Source organism: Alligator sinensis, unplaced genomic scaffold (genome assembly GCF_000455745.1).
Source record: "Alligator sinensis unplaced genomic scaffold, ASM45574v1 scaffold26_1, whole genome shotgun sequence".
NCBI lineage: Eukaryota > Metazoa > Chordata > Crocodylia > Alligatoridae > Alligator > Alligator sinensis.
In genome coordinates, this window is record NW_005842448.1 from 260574 (window position 1) to 285957 (window position 25384).

The window sequence follows — 25384 nt, forward strand, 5'->3', positions numbered from 1 at the left end:
TGCTGTAATCCTATTGAAGTATCTTAAAAGATGCATTTTTTAGACATGGTTTTATCAGAAAACAAGTAATTTGAAATGAATTCATAAGACAGGGGTAGCCTCTGAAATTTGTTAGAGCTGCTGTGCTGTGCCAGTATTTTTAAATTAAACATTACAATTTAATTGTATGGACTATCGAGATAAGCCCAGTAATGTTATAATTTAATGTGTTATAGACATACTTATATTTTCTGAGGCTATTTATGTTTTTAAATGCAGCTATGAAACTGCTTTAATTAAAGAAAATGAAATAATGATTGTCTGTTATCTGAAATCCAAATAGGCCCCCTTTATGATCATCTTCCTCAGTCTTAATTCCAGTGACTTTTAAAATGGTTATTTCAGATTCAGGTATTTTGCTTTGTCCCCCCGTCCCCTCCCAGTGTGCCCAATTCTTATACATGGTTTGTTTATGTAACAATTGAATAGATTGAATATTTCTGCCTCCAGCTGCAAGGTAGTGATATGGCACTTGATCTGTTTCTCTTTCTGATTAATAATTTAATCCATAAAGTTTTTCTATCTTTAGAGGACATTGGTAGCCTTAAACATTACTTTAGAGCATTCAAGTTGCTATAGTCTGTAAAATGCATCACTTTAAAAAAAAAAATCTTAATTTTTTAGATTTAAAGAACTATACTTTGCGTTATCTTTTTTTTCCCCCTTTGTCAAAGGATCAAATTCATTGCTACATGTCTATTTTATTTACTTGCATTTACTAGGTTATATAAAAAATCCTGATTTTATGAGGAAGTGGACATGGCTCTGTGTTACAAGAGCCATCATAGTGTATGTTGTTCCTTTCAAAAGTAGTTATATACACCCTTGCTTAGAACATGTAGTGGTAGGATGCAACTTCCAGGCATATTAGGGGCAAGAATGTGAGCAAGGTTTAAGATAGAACTTGATAAGGTTATGACCTTATCTTGGAAACATCAGTAAAATAACAGTATTTTTATTATAGCCTAACGCACTGCTTTATTTTCTGAAAAACTTTCTTTTTCAGATATGAGGAACTGTAACTTGAGAATTTGTCATGGTTTCCTGCTATTACAAAAGGCTGGCCTTATGATTCAGGATGCCTTTCCTGTCCAATGTAACTTGTGGGCAGGGAGGTTAGGATGACTTTTAAGATAAATGTGATAAACGCTAAGCTTCTTCATGGAAACTGAAGTTTGAAACAATAACAAACACCACTCAAAACACAAATCCCTTAACAAAGGTGCATATTGCACAGTTAGATGGAGGGTTTTGGCTGGATATTGTTTTAGCAGGGATATGTGTGCCTTTGAAAGTGGTAGTAGGAAGCACTAGTGCAGTTATTCTCAACCAGGGTGATGTGTGCCTTGAGATGTTTTCAAGGGTGCTGCAGGGTGCCATATAATGTTAGCACTATTAGGTGTGCAAGCATGGTTCACAAGATAAACCCAGATATTTTACATAGTGTTAAAAGCATTCTGGTCTGCTGTTGTCTTTCTGAATTATTTACAAAATAATTGCTGTATTATTTTTCTGTAGTAAAAAAAAAAGTGAAAATTAAGAGTTGGCATGCTCTGACTGATATCTAATTCTTCTTTTAATATAAGCAGCTTGTCAGAGCCCACGTTTTGTTTAATTTGCTTAGGTTCAAAAGGGGTGACTGTACCTTACTGTTTGTACAAGTAAGTCTGGTAAGTGGGCTGTGCAGGTAATTATCTGACCATATTTTCTGAGCACCTTGTATTATATTAAAGAATGGAATTGCTCTCACTTTCCCTTGCCCTCACACTTCTCTTCTTTTTGTTTTGTTTTTCTTTTATGCCACCAGGGAAATAGGGCTAGAGCATCCTTGCTTTTTTTAGATGAATTAATCTGTGAGTATGATGATCTTAATATGGGAAAGTCTGGGCAAAGAGGTGGGTCTGTGTGATGCAAGGATGTTTTCTACATGCTTTCCTTCTTTTGGTGAGTTCATATTCTTAATCCATCACATTTGGTCTCTCAGGGTCAAAACCATTTCACTATTAACTAATAAGAACAACATTCCCATGGGACTTCTGGAAGGCTATGGTGATGGGATGGTTACACTTATCAAGGAAGAGTCTGTCTCTCACCTAAGATCAATTCAAGAGAAAACTTTGCAGACCAGGGCAGCTACCTTGGTCTGGACTCTCTATTTAGTGGCAGGCTAATACTGAATGAGTAGAGTGATTTGGGTTTTTTTTGCTCGGTTACTTGTATGTATTTGCTGGGGGCTGTTACAATCTGACAATGCTAAAGCTTCCACAGGGCGTGGTACTTCTTTCCCATTGCTTTAAAATCAAATAAAAGGAGCTACTTGTGGAGTAACAGAGTTGTTCTGAGTATGAAGAGTACAGACTTTTGCTTTTAAAAATTAATGAACGGTATATATACAGGTTTTCTTAAAATACTATATGTAAATAATAATAATAATAATATTACCAATGGTACAGCTAAAACACATTAGTTGATTTAAAAGATGTTAGACCAACCTGCTACATCAGAATTTAATGCCATTGCTTCCTTTTACCCATTGCTGTCTTCAGTGAACGCTCAGAAAGTTCTTTATTTGTCTTTCAGTACTTTTATACATTTTTTTTAATCCAAATTTTAGTAGGGATTGCAGCCCATATTTCACTAGTACAATTAAGGTAATTGACAAAGACAAAACCAGTTCGCAAAGTTAATTAGAATTTTCCATCTCCTCACTTTCAATTAGGCTTGTTGATATGACACATTTCTTCTTGTTTAATGTCTTACCGTTATCTTTACATAGGAGACAGGTTGTGCTAGTGAAGTGGTCCGTCAAATAAATAGTGATTGTTGAAATAATCATGGAGCTGAAACTATATTTTGGATGTTTTAATTGTCCTCTTGTATTTGAGCAGCTGAATCTTGTAATTAGTATTTACTTCATTTATGTAGCAGTTTTGATTTGCACTTTAAAGTATGTTCTTTTTTCTGGAGAACAAGAACAGCACTGGAATGCAAAAACAGAAGAGAAGCTAAAGTAGAAGTGATAAGATATAACACATTAAAACAGCTCTAATTACAGAAGATGAAATATTACTTAGAGACTACAAATCCTTTAAACTGTTCATAGATTAGGACACAAATTATAGTGATACTGAATGTTAAAGCTGACACTGTTAGAAAAATATTTATGGCTTTGGTCACACAACAGTATTAAAAGTTGGATAGCTGCCCTGGGGATCATATGGTTCTGTCAAGTACTATTCATAAGAGTCTGTATTATGACTTTTTAAGTTAGAGCCTAAACCTTATCCAAAAAGTAAATTAAAATACTTTGCAGTAATGTTGATTGCAGCCCTCTTTGCAAAAAGGAGAACCCTATTTTTTGGAGTATTGTGTAACATACTCATTAATTAGTATAATTGGAGGTGGTGTCCTCATTTAAATACCTTGGAATGTATTTTAATACAAGTCTGAGATTAAATAAACACATTGAAAATGTTAGCATTAAGACAATACAAGCTTCAGGTGGTATGTTATCTTTGTACAGGAAGATGAAAAGAAGGATGGTACTGGCAGCACGGAACATCTATATATCCTAGGTAGGTCTGTTTTATTATGTGGAACAGAACTGCAGGTTGCTGACCCCATGATTGATTCCAAAATGGGAAACATTTTAAATTACTGTTTAAGCCAGCTTTCCACTCTGTCAAATTCTACCACTTCTGCAATCTGAAATCAGCCAACTTAATGTGAGCACTTTAGCTCAGTTAAGTACTCTAAATTAGTGCATAAAAATTAGAGCCTGTACCCCTATCAGATACCCTATTAAGTGTATTTTAGAAACATCTCCTCTTCCAAATAAGCCTTTGTTTGGATCGTTAAGTAACATGTATATTCTCCTCCAGACTAATGGTCTGGGAAATGTGTTGACAGTCACTGACCTAATATTGCCCCTATACTTAAAACATGATATAAATTTCAGAATTAATGATACCAGCATGCTGACAATTATGTAGGAAGTGGGATCTTCTCAAAGTTCTTCTTGTTTGAGATTAATAAAATACTCAGTTGGCCTAGAAACCTACCTACCCAAAGTACAAAACTGCAAGCAACCAGAAATCATTACTAGACTGCAGTCAATCAAATGAGGTATGTAGTCATTATAGGAAGCTGATATCAGACCTGACATACAGATAGTATATGTTCTTGTGGGAAAAATGAGATAGACTAGTGGTGCCTAAATGGGTGAGTGGTGAGGGGGTCAGCCTATGGGCCAGATACTGCACTGTATCAACGCATTGGGTCAGTCTGCTGGATCTGGGAGTGCTTTGCCAACCCCACGTTCTGGATCTGTGATCTTACCTTGCATGCTGCCAATACCCTGTATACCAAATCAGGCCATAGAGTGGCCCTGTATCCCTGCATGACCACATACCAGCATGATCCGGTCCACAGGATCATGTTATCTAGCCTGCAGGGCTGCAAATTTGGCAGCAGAGAGAGGCAGTAAACACTGCCACTGCTTCCCTGCCACCAAATTTCTGGACTGGTGGGGAAACCCATGGGCTGGATGATCTATCTCCACAAACTGGATGTTGAGCACAACTGAAATAGACCATTTAAATACTGTTTGTAGTCTCACTCATTGTTTTAGAAGAACTAAGAGGCAAATTATATCTTCACAGATGGAAAATTTTGAATACTGGGCTAACAAGGAAAAACAATTTGGTTCCTCTCTAATAACTTATAGGATCTGCTATACTCCCTAAGTGTATTTGAATTACTTACACAAAGAATAAGCACAAAATCAAATAAAACTCCACAGTTTTTATTGTTATTCTAATGTTGTATATTGTTTTGCTTGATCTATTTTTGTATCATCATATTTTAAACTCTGTTTTAATTGTGTTAAAATTGGTAGAATATATCATTGTAATGTATGCTTTTACCAATATAACCATAATATATATTATGTACATCATTATATGTTATTAATATATTATATATTATATAGTATTACTATTATTTATTATATACTATTTCAGTAGTTATATTTTTATATATTATATTTATTATATAGTATTATATATTCTTTATTGTCAGTTTTACTCTGTTGTTTTAGCAAAAGCTGTAAATAAACTACTCCTATGACCACTACCACTATTACATATATATATTTTTTCACATGTGGAATTTTAATTTATTCTTGTGGTAGAATTTTCCCTCGGAGTCAGCACATAGGGTCACTACATGTTCTGGCTCATGCTGGCTGAATATTTCTTAATAATCATGTGCAATCTATTACACAGATCCTTGAGTTCTGACTTGCTAGTACCTTCCATGCTTATTTTCCTTATGCCTGTCTGTCTCTGCCAGCCTCTTTAGGTACGTGTTAGTGTCTAAAGGTGCATCATATGCAGGTGCCCAACAGACACAGTCACTTAAGCTTTTTCTCAATCTCAGAACCTTGAACCTTGAGATTCCTTGGAGAAAATTGTTAGGTTTACTTGTCGTGTCTTATTTGTCCGTGAGTTTTGAATTATTCTTTTAAAATTATTTTAAAAGTGTAATGAAAGTTTGGAGAGTTGAAAAGGTGGTGTTAGTTACACTTTTTAAAAATACTTTCAGAATTCTTTATAAGCATTTTTATTTGGGATTTGGAATTTTCTGTTCCTGAAATATTCACCTCCCTCAAATAACACAACTTCCAAACCTGTTTGTTACATTGTTTCAGTTATAGATATCATTAATCTAATGATCTCAAAGAAGTATATCTTTTAAACTAATTTGACAAATTGGTATCATTTGGGAAAGCAAAAGTGGCGGTGGCAGGAGTTTAGTTTTCACTCTAAACTATACAGATGTATTTTCTGCCATTTTTTCCTGATATTTTGTATGTATGTTGAGGTTATTGGGAGCTTGTATTTACTGTTCATTGATGTGGCAGCTTGAATATTGATTTTTATATCCTATTAGATAATACACTCTTTATTAGTTTTCTTTTTGAAATCTGGATGAGGAACAAAACATTGTTTCCATTATGCTTCACAAACTAATGGATCACCTAAAAATGGTGGCATTTATTAAAATAAGATTCGGGAGATCTATTCTTAGTAATGCAGACAGCAAAATATTAATTCTAATAGTCCCTCCAAATGGAAACCAAAAATTCAGGCTTTGGGTTCCTTGCTTTCCACTGAAAAAATTGATTTTAATTTCCTACTAAATTCCCAATTATGAAATTTGAAGCAAATTCACAAGTAGTGTAAGGAGATGCCTTGAAAGTCAAAACATTTGACCCATCTAAGGTAAAAGACTTTCAAGATGGAAGTGTTGAGGTTATGTTGTTGCCACAAGGGTCTAGGAGGGATGCGAGGAGCAAGAATTCTTGTGGGTGATATCTCTTATCGGACAAAATGTATAGTTAGTATAAATTTTGGCATGCCTTTGGGTATCACAATACCCTTCCTCAGGCCTCTCCTCAGGGAGAGTACAAGAATTCTATAGGTGTGGTACAACATGGATCTTGGATAGACATCTTCCTACAATCCAAGAGCGACATTGTATTACATTATTTCTAAACAGAGGCCATTGCCTCTAGTTGAGTTCTTGGTGCCTATTAGAGGGGTGTCAAAGATACAGCCCAGCCCATGGAGCCCTGTTATCTGGCTCACAATGTTATCGGTGAGTCTCAGACCAGAACTACATGCCACTAGCAGCATATGCCAGGTCCAGCCCCACATGCTGCATGATATGCGTGAGGGCAGTCTGCGGTATGCGCAGCATGTGTCACATGTGGCTGGTTTTGGGCATGTGCTGCATGCAGCACCCATGTTGGATCAGCTCTGTGTGCTAGATTAGGGGCCAGTCTGGATGGGCCCAAAGAGCAGGCTTGCATGGTAGGGCAAGTGTGGGGAGGTAGTCCACCTCCAACGCTATATGCACTATATGCACTATGCACTTCAAACTGGACCTTCATGCTGCATGCAGCACATGGGGCCAGGGTTGGTGTGTGATGCATATGGGGCCAGTCCAGAGCATGCCCTAGATGTGGTGCCTATACCAAACCAGCCCTGCCTTCTGGTCCTACCCTTCGCCTAGTTGTAGAGAGATTTATCCCAGCAATTCTGTAGTAAAATGTGGTTTTCTTTACTGGCTTCATAGTCACAAATATTAAAAAAGCAGAAGGACTTAGTGCAAAAAAATACAGGAAAGTGTATTGCTCTTCTCTATTCATGTAGATGTTATGAGTAAGAAAAAAATGAGATTTGGATTTTATAACTATAAATATAACAAATATTTCTTTGATTTATTGGAACATTGATGGTAATGCTGGTCATAGGAATAACCAGTCTTCCAAGGGGATAATTAAAATGTTTCAGAAGTGAACCAAGTCCTGAGTGTGTTTTTCTTGTGTGAGCCATCTAAACCTGGAGTAGGCAACCTTTTCTGTCTGCGCCATAACGACTCAACCCAGGAACCCAGGTAAGAGGTGGGTAGGCAGGAGGGCACTACAACCCATCTACAGTTGTCACTTCTCCCTGTGCTGGCATGCGGAAAGCACCCACAGGTGGTGCTTGTCCCTATGCTGACACAAGGAGAGTGCCAGTAGCCAAAGCCCCATGCTGCTGAACACACTGGAGTCGACGTTTCTGTGAGCCAGATCCAGCCTGTGAGCCGTAGGTTGCCAACCCCTAATCTATCCCACTTCTAGGAATAATTAAAGGCTTTGTATGTGTTTGGGAATGGGCTGATATTTTGTTAAGATGTCAACCTGCTTCCCAGTCACCTAGATGTTTTTACCAATTATGTCCATATTAAAATGCTGCTTTTTAGAAGTGCCAGATAAAATATTTAAAGATATGTTTTTGTCTTTGCCTATAAAATATCAATAATGACGATGATCATTTACTTCCCATTATTTGGCAACTAACTGAACAAGATCATTATCTTAAAGAGAATACATTTTAACAAGTAATCTCCAAAAATGCTGAAAAAATGAGCTCAGATATAGTCTATCTGATTACTTTCTCAGTCCTCAAAGAAGAGCCTTGATAGGTTTTCCTCCAGCAGTTGCAGAGTAATAGAATCTGAAGGACTATATTCCACTTGGGATACACCAAGGTAAAATATTCCCTCTCAGTCTTTTTCAAAAAGGGCATAGCAAAAGTTGAGTGTTATGTTACATTCTCCTAATAAAGTTTGGTTACTTCTGGATACTGGAGAAGAGAACACTTGAAAGATATAGGAAGTAGAAAAGAATACTTTTTTTCTATTGTCAAGGTAAGATATGAATCTATTTCTTTATCTAAAAAAACCCACTTATCAGAAACTGAGCCACTGCATATATTCCTCAGAGTTCACCTAGCAGTCATTGCTGCTTTTTCATGAGTTGAGGGAGGAAACACCAACTTCTAAACAGTCCTCTAGTGGTTTAGTTTATTAGGGAAATGATGCATTTAACACCCCTACAAACAAATCAGTTGTGTCATGGGATATTAACTTGGTCTTGGCTGAATTAATGAAAACTATTTCAGGGGTTTTTTTTCTTCCCTACCTCAGATGCCTTAAATAGAAGGTTATTATCTGGCAGAAGCAAATGCAGTTCCTAGAATCAGTAAACCGCAAGCTCTAGTGACTGAACGACCAAATGTTAGAGCTAAAACGGTGTTGCTTATTAACTGAAAATTCTTCTCTGGTGTAATTCCATAGCAATCAGAGATCCGTGTCAATATCTTGTTTCTCCTTATTTTAACTTTAGCAGAGCCTAACTTCATAAACAGGATCTGAGATGAAAACGAAACATTTTGATTCACATATAGGCCAGATTCAGATATTCAAAAGCCCAAGCTTATGTTCTGTTTTTAACATTGTCCTTGAGTCAACCACTAACCAGGGAACTTGCTTAATGAAGGGCTATATACCTGCATTTCTCATTGCAATTATTTAGTGCTACTGATGCTTGGAGGTCAAATAAAAGGCATTCAACTATGGAGACAGAAGGGGAAGCAGACAGCTTAGGGTTAGATTTGTCTATGGAAATTTGTGTCAGCCACTTGAATTTTATATTGAGATTTTGCTATATATTAGAGATACTTTGTGCTGTGTCTTTGTATGGACAGAATGTATGTTGTGTGTGTGTGTGTGTGTTTATATATAATGATATACAAAGAGTAGACAGACAGCATATGTTCACTGCTTATTATATATCTTCTTATTTAAGGGAATCAATCATAAAATCACAGACAACTAGAGCTGGAAGGAGCCACGGTCCTCTAATCCAAACCCTTGCCTAAGGCAGGATCAACCCTATCCTACAGAAATTCATTACCTAAACTCTTAGCAAAACTACAGAGTCAGCCTTGACACAAAACCCAAGACACAACACCCTTATTTACTCCAGGTAAATTAGGGGGACCATGGTGGCAAATGTCCTGCTGCTGCAAAGGTTGTCAGTATGTGCTGAAGAGATCACAGATAGAGGGACATGCTTCCACACACCCTTCCCCTGCTACAGAGGAAGACAAAACCAATCCATAGTCCATACCAATCAGACCACATGGTAAAATTTATTTCTGACCTCATAGATGTTGATCAGCAGGAGCCTCTGGCTTTGGTCCCCAGCAAGTGCATTGGCACATCCCAGTCAAAATCTCCAGTCTTGGCTGCAGCCAGAGCCCAATGCCTCTGAGGAGGGTTTTAAAGGCTTTGTGGGGAGTAGTTTCCATAGATTTAACTGTGTGCATGCGAAAGCATCTTCTTCCATGATGTTTCTTTGTGTTTCTGTCTAGGATGGCGATTCTTAACCAGGGCCTGTTAAAGGTCTTGAGAGGTACTGCGTACTATTTTTACTGTTAGGTGCACAGTCACAATACAAACCCAGAGAATCTAGAGTGTTACATATATTCTGACCTCTTGTGGGCTTTCTGAATCCCTTGCAACAAAAAGATTGCTCTACTATTTTTCCAGAGTAGAAAAACCTGTGAGAGCAGAAACACTAATGGGTTATACAGTATATCCATATTCAGACAATCCATGTAGAACTGGTCAGCCAAGTTCAGCTCTTCTCATGCAGGATTATGTCAGACCATTTAATATTAGTTTGTGCTGAGAATCCACTCACATGAGTTGTTGGTTCTGGTTTCATTAAGTTTAAATTACTAATACAAGTAACTACTTCTCTAAATCATATAATACAGCTGATGTAATGGACACATTTGTTACAAAAAGTTAATGAGAGCCATGTAGTACAATTAAAATGAAGGGTGAATCTTTGTGTTAAGAAACAGATGAACCTGAAACAAGCACAAGTTCAATTATCGGTCTTAAAATGAAACTTGTAATTAAGTAAACTGGGGCATTACAAGGAAAACTTTTCAATCTTGAAATGGGGTGCTGCTTAACTCAGAAAAGTTATGGATGGATGAAATGAACTTAAGATTGAGAACCACTAAAGAGAAGGCTTTATGTCATTAGCTAGTTTTTCTTAAACAAAAAATGTCATGCCCACCGCAAGAGTAAAATATAAAAGGTTTTATGAGTTATATTAATGTATTTAATGTATTTTAATGTATTTAACCCTAATTTTAATGTAGTTAACCCTAATTTGGAATACTGCACTCTTCAAGGTCTGAAAGTCTTCCAAACTATTTAACTCTCATGGCCATCTCCAGATAAGTGAGCAAGTGCCTGTTGCAGCATCTCTGAGCAGCTTGAGATGCCACAAGAGGCATGCAAAAAATGAAAAAATGTTCCCCACACTGCATATTAGCAGCACAGGCTCTAAATTTGATATGAGGAAATCTCAGTATAAAAAAAAAATGCACCAGAAAAAATTGGTGCAGGGAGGCAACCCAAGGCTGGGTCCTCCAAAGTGATGGTCTGGCACCCGACCAGAGTATCTCTATGCCTGCCTTGTGACCCTACTGCTCCAGCACATTGCCTCAGCGTGCTGGAGCAAATAGGAGTGGGGCAAGGCTGCAGAGGTAGATCAGACCCAGGTGCTGTCCCAAGTAAGTAGGGACATGGGTGTGGAGGGAACTGTGGATAGAGGCACTGTGTCAGGATAGGGGGGAGCTGCTCGGGAGGGGTGGGTCTCCTTCCCACCCTCCTGCACAATGCACAGCTCCAGCACAGCAGCAGAAGAGGCCATCAGGGTGCTCATAGCTGCTCCTGGCAGAGACCCCTAGCAGCGCCGTGCTGCCTCAGACCCAGTGCCTGCACATGGTGCTGGCCTGGCCACTGGAGCACATCTGGGTGAATGCTGCCCAGATGGTAGAGCAGGGACACTAGAAGACATGACAGCAGTGTCCCCCAAAGGCCAACTGTGCAGTCATGACCCACTGACAGCTGGCCCAGAGGTGCAGGTGGCTCTGCTGCATTGCCCATATAACAGCCCAGGTAGCCGTGTGCTCCCTTTCTGGGTTTGCCAGGTACGCAGCCATGAGGCTGCAGGTGCAAGAGGCAGATACTATTGCAGGTGGCAGCAGGTCACAGCCAGGCAGCAGCCCCCACTGCCAGATTGCTGCAGTGGGTAGAGGGTGCAGGGGCCACTCTAGATTGGAGCTGCTTCGGCAGTCCAGCTAGCACAAAGGGTATTGTCACCAGGTACCAACTGGATGGGCCTCAAAAGCTCCTGAGGGCAAGTAACCATGAGCTGCTTGCCAGGGCAGCTTTTCATACTGCTGGGGCCAGCACAGGTTCTGGCCCCAGCCTCTAGCGCCTCCTGGCTGCAGATCTGGGAGGAGCTGGGCAGGATCAGTTTGCCCCAAGTGTCACAATTTGCCCCACTCAAAAGTGTATGTTCAGGCATGTGTGCTGAGGCACACATCTCTGGCACAAATTTGTGCTGTTGCTATTTGACATGCTGAAAGTGCACATGCCTGTATGTGTGGATGTGCCCCATGTATAGCAAGGAGGTAGCCAACTGAAATCTAGAAATGTTAGTATATTTTCTTTCTCAGCTGCTCCTTTATGACATTACTAAGTGGTATTTCTCAGTATGTTTCTATAGCAAAGATTAATAGAAAATCGGTAATGGGAGTATTCGTAAAATTATCATGGCATCCATTTGATCTAAAACCTTGTGCCTTACAAGATACTTGATGCTGTTATATGATGCTACATATTTTTTCACGAGTACTGTCAGATGGATATCTTTCTTTAACAAATCAATCTCTAAATTTCATGCCATTTTATATTAGCTCACGTGTGAATAAGTGCACTTTTGCTCAAAACAATTATATCACTGTTTCCTTAGTAACCAATGTGCTTTAAAAAAAAGAGTGGATGGGGTGGGCAAAAAAAATAAAAAGCCTTCAATAAAATATGAAAAAAATAGGTGGAATTTGTGTGAGATAAATGCGTTATATAATAACAGAATTTTAAGCTCCTGACCACTGTTGTTAGTACTTCTGCTACAGAAAATATTTTCTGTGTCACTGGAGAGATTCTACCAAGCCCTCCTGCTGTTGCAAATTATTATCCAGAGGGCAGGTATATGCAGAACTTTACTACAAATCCAAAACTTCAGTTTAGACACAATGCTATAAACCAGGACTCTCCAACTTTTAAGTACCTGGGGGCCACAGCCACAGGCTGCACTGGAGTGAGCTATGCCCCCCCACCCCCAGGCTGCACACCATTCAGAGTCCCACCTCTGCTGCACCATGCACCTTTGCCTCTCTTCACTATTGTACCATGCCCTGTTGTCCCAGGTTCACCCTAAGCTTTTTCTGCTGTGCCATGCTGCACTGCCCCACCCCGATTAGGGTGGGGAAAACAGCAAAGTCTGGAGGAAGGAGGGGGAGCCTAGAAACTGTGGCTCCTGCTGCAGCCAGAGTGATGGTGGGAGCAGCAGCCAGGCAGGAGGCCAGGGGCCACATCTTAACCCTTCCTGAATCACATTTGGTCCACAGGTGACCAGTTGGACAGCCCTGCTATAAACCATGCAGATAATTTATATTCCTAAATATCTAGTCCTGCAATCAGCATGTTTTACTTGGTTATGCTTAATACAAAACATATTTATTACCCAAACTCCTCTTTTTTCCAAATTGTCAAGAGTAAAGCAATAATTATGAAAAAAAAAAATGTTCCCCTGTTGTTGGTCTTGTCATCCTTGCAGAATTCTTTAGGATTTCTTTTTTATTGGTGGGCTTGGGGTTTTTTGGCAGTGTTTACAAACTAACTGTAAGTCTGTCATCAGTGATCAATACCTTTTAGGGTACATCCAGACAAGTGCAGTCATGTGGTACGTGGTGCTGCAAACATGTTTGCAGCACCACATACCACACAGTCTGGTGTTTTCCATGCTGCAAGGGCATGGTGCTCAAGTGTGTGCTGCACCGGTTTTTTTTCCATGGGTTTTCTGACCCCTGGATATCTAGGGGCTAAAGAAAAATGCAGAAAAAAAAACCAGCGCAATGTACACTCGGCCAGCAGGCACTGTTGAAAAGCAGAGCCAGGATGCCCAGAGCCATGCTGCAGCTGCCGGCCAGGCTCTACGTGGCAGAATCACCATGAGTGCAGCCCCAGGAGGCCCCCAGGACCCCAGGTAAGGCTGCTGGGGCCAGCACAGTGCTGGCCCCAGCCTGTCTTATCCCAGCTGGGACAACTTGCCGTGCGTCAAAGCATGTGTGGCATGGACGTTCCCCAGGGACAAGTAGTAGCAGCACAAGGTGTAGCAGGGACAAGTGGCAGGGACAAGTAGCAGCAGCACAAACCAAACATCCACACATGTCTGGATGTGCCCTCAGAGTGGTGGGCTGGGTGCTAGTGGCTAAGGTGTACTGTGTGATGTACTTCCTCCAGTAGGGGAGGGTGGGGGAGGTAGAGAGGAGGGAGGGAGGTTGTTTCAAATGTCAGAGGGAGAGGAGGGACGGAGGAAGAGAGTTTACTTCTGAGAAACAGTACCTGCCATAGGGGAAGGGAGAGATAGAGAACATACCTCTAGTAAGCAGTGCCTGCCTTAGGACCTTGTCATATATTCAGTTGCAAATCACTGGAAAATTGTGATATATTAAATTTAGTCTGAGTTAGGGTGGTGTCACACCTTCACTTTCAAGAATTGCAAATTATTGGAATGTAGTGACCTACTGAAGTTAGTATGTTTTAGGAGATAATCCTCACCTGAAAGGGAACAATACTGCAATGCCACAAGGGCACTTAACATGTGCTCAACTGTTTGAAAGCAAATCCCCTCGCCTTTTAACTGCACTTAGTGTTAAACTGAATGTGTGATACCTCCCTTATGGGTTGTGAGGGAAACAGCAGGGAGGACTGTGGAAGGGATCAGCAACATGGTTACCTACAGGGAAGGGGATGCATGAGGCCAAGCTGCTTGCCACTAATACCCCATGTTTTGGACCAGATTTGGAGGCTGGATCTAGATTATAGGCCATAGGTTGAGTACAACTAATCAATATGATCATTTCCAACTCATGGTAATAAAATATTTGATGTATCAGTGCCATACATATTTTCTTCCTTTCAATACATTCCATAGTAGAACATGGACTTGTGTTTGTATTATATTTAATGTTGTGCCTGGGGCAGAGTTATATTTAAGTAAGCAAAAATTCAAGTAAAAATTTCACTTAGAAAAACCTTGTTTTAACGTCTCACCGATCCAGTGGTCTAGCAATATGCCTGAAACCTTGTTAGAGTGGCCAAACATTGCTTTTATGTTTTAAAGGTCACTATACAGTTAAGACTGTTAGGTGAAAGGAAACATAAGCTGTATAGCAGGAAAATCCCCAGACCAGATAAAAGGTATTCATTAGATACTTTAGTCTTCGTTGCTCAAGATGAACAGAATTTAAGCTGAAAAAGAAGTGTTTTAAAGTAACGCTTTCAGTTTTACTCAGAATCTCTTGTTCTCCTTTATTTCACAGAGATGTTGTACAGTGACTGTAGGAATCAGACCATAATACTTTGATCATTCCACTATCTTGTTTGATTAGTGTTTTCATACTATGGAGTATATCGGCAGGGGGCAGGTTGATCCCTGTAGCTTATAATGGGCAAAGTAAGAGAAAAGAAAAGGCTTTTAGAAACCATTTAAGATCAATCAGTTTCCTCCATCTTTAGTGTTTAAAAATAATACTGGATGGATAGTCTTTGGCACTGAATAAGATCAGGTATTCCCAGAGGGAGGACTGACCAGAATGTACATCGTTTTTCTGCTCTGCTAGAGCACCCACATTTTCTCTCACTCAATAAATAAATAAAGTACAGCATTACCACCTTGGTATCTTAAATTTTTGCAAAAATGTGTTCAAACTCAGGAGGAAAATAACCTAAAATATTAGGATAGCTTTCAGTGTTCTTCACTGATTACTTTTATAATGTAATATTTGCTGTTAGACAAGATTTGTAAATTCAGTACGGTGTTTGTCCTGTGAAATCTTAACTATTTCTGTGGATTCATAGACTCATAAATCTTTTGCTATATTTAAGAATAAAGTTTGATTTTAAATGCACTTTCAGGAACCTATTAAATAAGGCACACTTTTAACTGCACTTAGTGTTAAATTGAATGTGTGATACCTTCCTTATGGGTTGTGGGGGAAACAGCAGGGAGGACTTCTTAAATTGTATACACATTGTGGTGATTTTTAGTGTCAACAAACATACAGATTCTTTTGAAGTAGCAACCAATTGTCAGTTAAATGGTACTGCTGTTATAGAACTTCAGCCTAAGACTTTGCCATATAAATAACCCTTTGTACACTTGTATGGTTAGGTCCCCTTGTGTATGCCTAAAGGCAATTGTGACATGTGCTCAGTATTCTACAAGATACATTTACAAAACTAGTTGCCATAAACATACTGAAGAGAGGTTTCATTTTTTTGTTTTGGTCTAAAATTATAGCAAAGATCACTGACCGGCTCTTCACCATCCAAATCTAGTGTGGCTGGTAACAGACAGCATTGGCGATGTGTACAGGGTGCATGCAGGTGCATGTGCACCTCCTGAGATCAGCAATGAAACTGGAAGTGCTAGCAGAAGTGCACTTCCGGTGTTGCTGCTGGCTCAACGATCGATCAGCTTCTGGGGAACACCCCCCGTCGGTGATCTGGTGCCCCGCCCCCAGACTTGGGAAGCACCAGTTGCCCATGACAGACAGTAAAAGAGCTATATATTTAAAAGTCAGTAAGGATGTAATGTCTCATAAACCTTTACATAAACCATTTAATGTTAAGTGAAAATAATACAAATATAACAAATAATTCATTTTTTTTTTCCTGGCATAAACGAATCACAATTTAGTTTGGCTTTCTTGCAACATTACATCTTACACTTGTGAGTGGGTAGGGAGGGACTTCGGGATCTTTAAGAAATCAAAGTTTTCTTGAATGTTATTAAAGACTATAAAGTTTACAAGAGTGTACTTATACATACAATAAAGTAAAAGTAGTGAATATTGAATATATCCTAATTTTGACATAATTTTGCCAAAGCAATTTTCCTTAGTAGCATTGCCACTCTAAGTGAACTGGCCTTTGGTAAGTGATTAGATTGCGTTAAGCCTATCAAAAGGATTGGTGAGTAGCTTATAGCCTGGAAAACAAACAGTGTGACAAATTGTTTAGCTTCATACATTCTCTGAGTTGTCCCTAATCCTGTTTTGTTTTCTAAAAGCACCAATCATGGCTGCCCATTTCCCAGCTACTCACTGATAATTATTTTTGATATATGACCAAATTAGTAATGCTGAAACCAAAACCCTATAAAACACCTGTATTTCCCCAAGAAGGGAAGACCATTTAAAAAGTGGTTTATGATGCAGTCTGTGATGTTTGAAAACTGATATAGGTGCAGGTTTTTAGACCATGCTCATAACACTTTTAGAAGAAACAGAAGTAACTAGGTGCAACTTGCATTATTTTTAATGACTCACTTGGTATATACATCATGTAGTGTGTTGTATTCATCTTGATTCTAGTGCATCAGTATAACTGGCTAAATTGTTGATAAGGCCCATTTACTGCAGGTTTTCCTTTTAATTAGGAAAGATACAACAAATTGTTAAAGATCTTACCCATCACATAATGAACCATCTAGTCTCCTTTAAGATCCATCTTCAGAAGAATTCCATTCCAGAATTCCCTTCTAGAAGGATCAAAATTTTGCCTTTCCTTCCCAGAAATAGTGAAATAAAACATTAGGAATCTGTTCCTTGTACTTTCACAGATGGAGAGTTCTATGACACATTCCTTAGCCTTAGCTGAAAGGAGCCTTGAATCTGCCACGCAAGGCACCTGTGGCCATAAATTAAATTATTGTCCCTTCTAATGAACAAGGCCATTTAGAACTCATCCACTTAAACATAAATACACATGACAGGTAGTTTATATACTTTTGACTTGTAGTAACACTTTTGATTACACTCATTACTGTTGCAGTCAGATGTATTTGTTGCTGTGGGTAGAAATGAATGTAGATTCTGCAGCAGATGGACTCGTGATTTTAGTGTTCAGATTCCCCTTTATTATTTTAAAATGAGCAAATATTTTTAATAGTTAAAATGTAAGTATAATCAATGAGTGTAATCACTTGTAACTGTAATCACTCTTGTTCTCTAATTCACTGAGGGAAGCTGTTATTTTGAATTGCTATTTAGTATGAGTATCCTCATCAGAAGTACCAAGATTCTAGTATTACAACTTAGATGTTTTTTAATATTCTTGTCATATTAAAAACAGTTTTTTTCTTCAATAATTGATAAGATAAAAAAAAATAATGTGCAACTAGTTCATTTTTACTCAGATGACTTATATAAAGATGCTTTGGAGCCATCTTTCTGAACAGAAAGCACACTCTTTGCCTAAGGCCCAAACAATTATCTCTGACATCATAAAGAAATTAAACCAGCAAATGTGAAAAGGCTTGATGTGTTTAGTTATAAATTCTAGGAGGAAATCCACTAAAAAGTGAAAAGAAAGGATAGAGGTGACTTTTGAAATATAGTTGTGAACTTTTTGGTATGGAAAATATTGGCCTGCAGTTCCAGGGGTGTGTGTGTGTGTGTGTGTGTAGCTCCTAGCTCTCTCTGCATCTGTTGTTTCCATTTTAAATGATTGGGAGGTGCAGGCCATGATTAGGAGTGCCCCAGTGGTCATTCCTGGGACTGTTTTTGTTCAATATTTTCATCAACAACCTGGAAGATGGAATGGAGTACAACCTCAGCAAGTTTGCAGATGGCACCAAACTGAGGCTGAGTACTGGATATGTTGGAGGGTAGGGCTAGGATTCAGAAAGACCTTGACAAATTGGAGGTTTGGATGAAAATAAATCTCATGAGATTCAATAAGGACAAATGCAAAGTCCTGGACATAGGGCAGGACAATCCCATGTACCGCTATAGGCTGGAGACCAACTAGCTAGGCAGCAACACTACAGAAAAGAACCTGGGGGTTACAGTGGACAGTAAGCTGAATATAAGCCAACAGCATGTCCTTGTTGCAAAGAAGGTTAATGGCATACTGGGCTGCATTCAAGATATACTACTCTCAATGATGGCAGATGACAGAACAAGGAGCAATGGTCTCAAGTTGCAGCAAGGGAAGTTTAGTTTAGGTATTAGGAAAAAAACTTTTTCACTAGGAGGGTAGTAAAACAATGGAACAGGTTACTCAGAGCAGTTGTCCATCCTTGGAGGTTTTTAAGACCTGGCTAGACAAAGCCTTGGCTCGGTAGATCCAGTTGGGGATGGTTCTGCTTTGAGCCGGGGTTTGGACTAGATGACCTCCTGAGGTCCCTTCCAACTCTAATTGTCTATAATTCTAAGGAAAGTTTCACCAAATATACCTGAATTTCATTTTTTTAAATAAAAAGATAAAATGCACTGAAAGCTGCATTTTATATATATTTGTATATTTATTATAAATATATATATTTTAAAATATTTAAAAATGAATTATTGAGAAACTGTGTTTCTAGTATTTTGCTTCCCCAATAATTTTTTCATCATTGTATTATTTAGATCCTACAATGTTTATTCTAGCCTGTGGTATCCTTCATATAGAATAAAGTTGTCTGTACTGTTAGTAAAACTACATATGCATCAGGAAAACTACCACTGTTTCTACATAGATGGGCACAGTTACATGTGTACCCATGGGCTGTAGAATCAAGCCCTAAGAATCATTGGTTTGTTCATATTTTTCCTTCATGTACTGTTTACTCTCCTTTGTCACAGACACCCTTTGAAAGGGTCTACAAGTACCTGAAACACTCCAAAGCATAGCTCTTGAAATGAGGTTTCACTTTTTGTTATGTCTGAATAGGGAAGGGTGAAGGAGCAGGTAGACAGCCTGCCTGATGTCCAGCTCCTGAGTCTGGTGTGTCTGTCTGTGGTGCTTCTGGGATCCCTGCCCCCCTAGATCTCCTCTGCTGGACTAACCCTCTCACTGACCCACCTGCTGAATTCCCAGGGCCCCTGCCGCCACCACCCTTTCCCCACTCCCCACTCCCTTCTTTGCTCCACTCCCCACTCCCTTCTACCTGAAAGGATGGAATAGGAAAGCAAAGAGCAGAGTCCCTGCAGGTTGCACCTATCTCTGAGGAGGCTACACTCTTATAAAATATTCTAGCTGGGAACAGCAAATGGGCATGAACAGAAGGATGATCCCCATGCCAAAATTTTACAAGCTGAGTTTAAAATAACAGTGCACACAGGCAGATTGGAGAATACAAAGAATGAGACAAGTGCAGTGAGATACGTGTTGGTCAGTGTCATAGGTCTTAGCACACCAGCAGCCTCACCTCTGACAATTTTTTCTAGATGTCATAGAATAAAAGAGTTTGAATGTAGGATCTGGGGAAGGATAATAAGTTAGTTTTGTGTGTTTTTATGGGGAGCTCTTTCTTTGTGCAGGCCATGAGATTCACCCTCAACTCCAACTGGAGGCAAGAGTTGACACCTTAATAGCAAATCAGAAATGATGGGTTGAGTGAGAATAAGTAGGGATCTACTCAATTTGTGACTGAAATTCTTGCAGAAACCATGAAAAAAAGGCCATTTCTGTGATCACCATGAAAAATCAGCGTTCTCTGTGATTTTGCAAGGAATCGCTGGGTGAAAGAAACATACTAAAAATAAGGTGCTGGCTCCCCAGTGAGAGCCAGAGATGGCATCTGCCACCTCTTCTGTCCACCGCTGGTTGGCTAAGAAGGCTGACTTTTGTGGTCTCAGCCCTCTCCACCAAGCAACAGCAAAGGACAGGACTACATGAAGGACAGCCTTCTCTGCCAGTCAGTAGCAAGTGGTGGGGCTGCATGAAAGGCAGCCCCCTCAGTCAATCTTCAGTGAAGGGCATGGTCCCTTGACTAGTCAGCAACAGGAGGAGGCTCACCACAAAAAGGCACCAAAAATTATACCAGGCACTGCAGGAGGTCTGTGGTTTTCACTTCCCCATAGCCTGCTTTAAGTAGATTCCTAGGACTAAGATATGAAGGACCTTTAAATTGGTGTTTTATTGATGTAATAGAGGGGGTGGAATCAGAGAATAGAAAAAGAAGTGCAGTATGGTCACAGGGTTGGTTTTGGAAAATAAACTTTGTGGTATAATTCTGAATGCATACGGACAGGATAAAATTATGTATATCCTAGCAACAGAAAGGAATGTTTTAATAAATGAAATACAAGACAATGAGTACCTAAGTGAGGATGTCACATACATATATGGGTGAAGACTGTATTCTAAAGATTTGAAAAGAATCTGCAATGCTTAGACAGAGCCTAGAAGTAAGTACCTGAACAGAGGTTCAATTCCATAATGATATCTAAGTTATGACCGTAGTAGGAAAGTCTGGATTGTAGTATTGCCCAGAGTTTGCTAAAAAGATAGCGAATTAGGCTTGTAGAGAAAGAATAAGAGCTATGTTTTAGCCATCCTAGGCTTAAGCTGAGGGGCAATTACTATAAGGAAAGGTAAGAGAGAGGGGCAAACTTAGGCAGGCAAGGTGCAGCAGTGTAGTTGCACCCTCTTTTATTTCTGGTCTACCCTAAGTTTAAAACCAACTGCGTAGTGATGGCAGCAGTATTTCTATTCAGGCAACAGTAAGAGAGTCACTTGACTTTATGGCTAATTATAATGTACCTGATTCTTTCTAAATTCTTCATTCCACAAGTATTAACTACTCTCTCTCCTTTTTAGTGGTCTTTATGTTCCATTAATCAAGCTATTTTTCCCCTACAATTCTACTCTCTGCTAGTTGTTCCTAGTAATGTAGTTCCTATTTCATAGCCCTGCAGACTGTTTTTAACTATAGTTGAAAACATTTTAACCCAGGTGTGGAAATATTCACTCAGGTGACCATTAACTCAGATGTGGAAATAGCTTTCAGTGAATAACTGAATACACCATCAAGGTGAGCAAGAGGACTTGATTTTATTTTCTTGATCTAAAAGAGAGGTACATTTAATTTTAATAAGTACAGAACTAAAGGAGCAACATCTTTTGAGTATTTTTTATCACTATGTTGTGTTTTTAATAAATAATGTATGACATGGCAAATTAGTGCACATTCCAATAAGGTTATATTTGTTTATGTTTTTGCTTCAGTCTGAAACTGAATAATATAGCCCTAGGCCCCTAGCTTATTAGTAAAGCTTCTAGTTTATTTTTTCCTAGATAAAAATATGTGGTATGTTATTTATGATGATGAACTACATCATTTGGACCTCCCTTTTCAAAATTCTAGGGCAATTTTACACATGCTCTGGGAGGCATGAGGGGTGGTTTAATTAGCGAGCACTTTTAATTAAAAGCACCCAAGTGTCACATGTATCAGTGTCCCCCACACTGAAAAATGGCAGTGGGAAACTTTGAACTAAAGCTCATCAAATGAGCTTTAGTTCAAAGTGCCCTGCCACCATTTTTCTGCATAGGGATGCTAAAACACATGATGCCAGAGTCTTCTGGAGTGCGTTTATTTCCATGCTCCAGCAGATTCAATTCATTGAGTCTGCTCTAACACACTGGATTTCCAGTGCAGTGGAGCCAGCTCCCTGCGCATGTATAGGAGCCCCTAGATCTGCCCATGGATAGAGGTTATAATTATGATTAGGACAGAAGGAGATAGGCCAGGTGTAGAGAGAGGTAGCATGTGCAAATTGATAATCCATGCATAAAATTACCCATAGAAAAGAGGTAGAAGTGAAAAGGAATAATGACAGAGCTCTCCTTGTCCTTCACAGAAAGGTGGACAGGTGGATGAAGAAGATCATCTGAAGGACTTTTTAGAAAGATAGGAAGAGAAGCAGGTGTAGTATAAGGAGACCAAGAGTCGTGGATTAAGAATGTAGGGGAAGTCAGCTACTGAAGACTTCTTCAAATGCAGATTCATGATTAAAGGTGCTCTCTGGAAAACAGAGGCTTTTGTAATTTGTCCTAACTTATGAAGATGCAATAATACTTGTAAGGTAAGAGACAGAGTTAAGTCCCTGTTATACAAGGATAAATGTTTAAAAAGCCAGAGGTTGAAGTGCTTTAATTATTGCACTTTACTCAAAGTGCTCAAAATTGGGTTGAGACTAAACAAAACAGACATGCACTGTTCAGTGGTGGGGTGCTCACAGCCTACCTGCACTGGCCATGGCCTGCAGTTTGGGGGCACTTTCGCATACCTCCTAGCATGCCTCCCAGCATGCTCCCCAGGCTGCTCAAAACTCCCAAGTGCAACCTGTGGCGAGCCAGTAGGGGGTGCTTTTGCGTTGAGCCACCCACCTCACTGCGCCTGACCACCTTCCAGAATCTGAGTGCCTCCCTGGGGGTGCCTCATGTCTGGCCGACCTCCTTCCTGGAGCACACCCGCTAGCCTGGGGGTAAAACTGCCACCACCCAGGGATGAGCTGGATTCTGGCTCTGCACCCCCTGGGAAACACAGGCCTAGTAGTCCTCGAGGGTACTTGATTCACTTCAAGAACTTGGGATGCTTCCCTCAGTTGGAAGCACAAGTAGTGGTCTCCCTTAGTCAGCCAAACCAAGGGGACCCCAAGGCATAATCTAGACCCACAACCAATAAGTCTCCCATGCTAGGTACAAAGGAGAACTTTATTGGTTACAAGGGGTAGGGTTGGAATAGGGTACAGGGTAGAGCAATATCAGAGAAATCCCATAGAGCAAACTGGCATGGCTCAGTAGCCTTTGATCACGCATCTGAGTTACTGCAAGCTATATATCTAGTTAGATCTCAGGTAGCTTACTTACAAGTGTCCTCCAGAGGCAGGTGGAGATTCCCTCTGGAGGCTGGCAGTTCCTTGATCATGATTTTTGAGAGAGAGAGAGCAAGTTTCAGATGGTCCAGCTCCTCTCTCTCTGAGTCTTCCTCATGGCTGCTGCCCCCCTCCTCCTGGGCAGTCCTTAACTTATATAACCCTTATGACCTCATTTACCTGGTCCAATGGAGGCCAGCACCTGTTGGCTATCAGCCAACCAGTTTGAAATGCATCACCAGTTGCTGGGCAGACTGGCAGGTCCTAGCTCCCCAGGGGGCTCCAGACACTCATCCAGGTATGTGATGCCAGTCACATAGGCAGAGGAAGCAGGTTCCCCCTCCCCCTCAGGAATGTATCCAGCTCAGGTTACCTAAAGAGATTAGGGTAAGGTGTGTACCCTCTGCAGGGCCCATCTTAACCAAATTGTCATAGAAATGAGTTTCTGGGGAGAAACAGAGGTGGCCTGCCACACAGCCATCCCTGATTGGCTACCTGGTGTGAGGGAACACTCCCCTCTTCCTGTTGCTCTGTCAGCAACAGGAATCACCAAGAAGCAGGGCTGGAAGGGACCTATGGGCCAGACTGGGGACACCCAAGGGCTTGGATTCAGGTAGGGGAGCCCATCTGTCAAGCCCCGGTGAGTGCAGGCTGGGCATGGGCATCTTCCTAGAACATGATTGGGGATGGGGGTGCCTGTCCCACCTGGATCTGTCGTGGATCAGAGGGTGGGAAGGGAAGGGGTGCAGGGCAGGATTACTTGGGGTCATGCTGGACATAGACACACATGTGCGCAAGTCCCTATCCTCCCTAAGCTCTGGTCCTTGCAGAGAGTCAACAACAGTGGCAGCAGTGGCATCAGCTCCACCTCCCACTTCCCTCCCCCACACCTAGGACCAGCTCAGGGCCAGACTGGACAGACACACAATTTTTACTACTGTAGAAAAATCTTTCTTTAAATTTAAGTAGGGTACCAAATTACTATTTGTTGTATATAGTAAGCAAACATCTTGTTTTCTTATTTTGATGTTAAGCTTTTATAAGGCTTATTACTAAAACATTTAATAATTAGGCATAATATTTAACATTTCAGGTAATGTTGAGAATTTTTTTCTGATACAATTAGCTGTTTTCTTTCATTCTTTTAGATGGACATTTAAAAAACATTCAAAGGCTGCCACTATCAATATAAAATAGGATGGCTGGGCAACAGTAAATACTATCACATCAACAGTAAAACTCCCCATAACTTCAATAGGAATATAGTAGATCAACTCTGAGAAATCTTTAAAACATTCTGAGAGATTTTGTAATGTTTACCCAGAGGCAATGTATATGTAGCTGCAGTATGCACATAAAAAGGCTCTGCTATCATGTGACATGACAGAACTAATACACACACAAACAAAAGTACAGAAAAATAGTGAGAGACACTTTTAGATCCTCAGGACTTTTTTTCCTCATATATTTAATTTAGTTACACCATTTTGAGTTCTGAGTCCTTAAGTTATTAATAATGAGAGATTTTTTTAGACAAATCCAAAATCATTCATAAGTTTATGATGTAATGTCAGCAATAGCTACTTAAAATATAGTGGTTTTTAATTGGATAATATTTTAATCGAATAAGACTTTTAATTAGCATTGAATCATTTCCCAGGTAGTATTTTGTATATATTGATTTGTCCAAAAAGTTGGCTATTAAAGCCACCTCCCATATTGTCAATGTCTCCTGATATTATTTGTATTCTTTTCAATTCTTTCAGCAAGGAAACTGGTGAAAGCCCTTAAACACATGACTGTAAAATATCCCTAGATATTGAATTTCTGTTCTGTAAAACATACAGGATCTTTTTATATTTTTGATGATTATGGTGAACTCTACCATAGCCTGACACAGCCACAGAGGAACAAGCCGCACCCACCTATTTCTGCTTCTCACACAGGAAAGCACAGCCATTAAACAGTGTAGGCAGCTTATGGGTGTGCATACAAGCAATTCCTGCCATACTGTTCTGAGACTGAACATAAAAGAAGTAATATGGCCTGCTCTTAGTACTCCTCTGCTTCCTAAGTGTATATGGATGCATAAGGATAGGAAGTAAGCTTGTGGGACTTGTTTCTCTACTAGTTCCTGGTTCAGC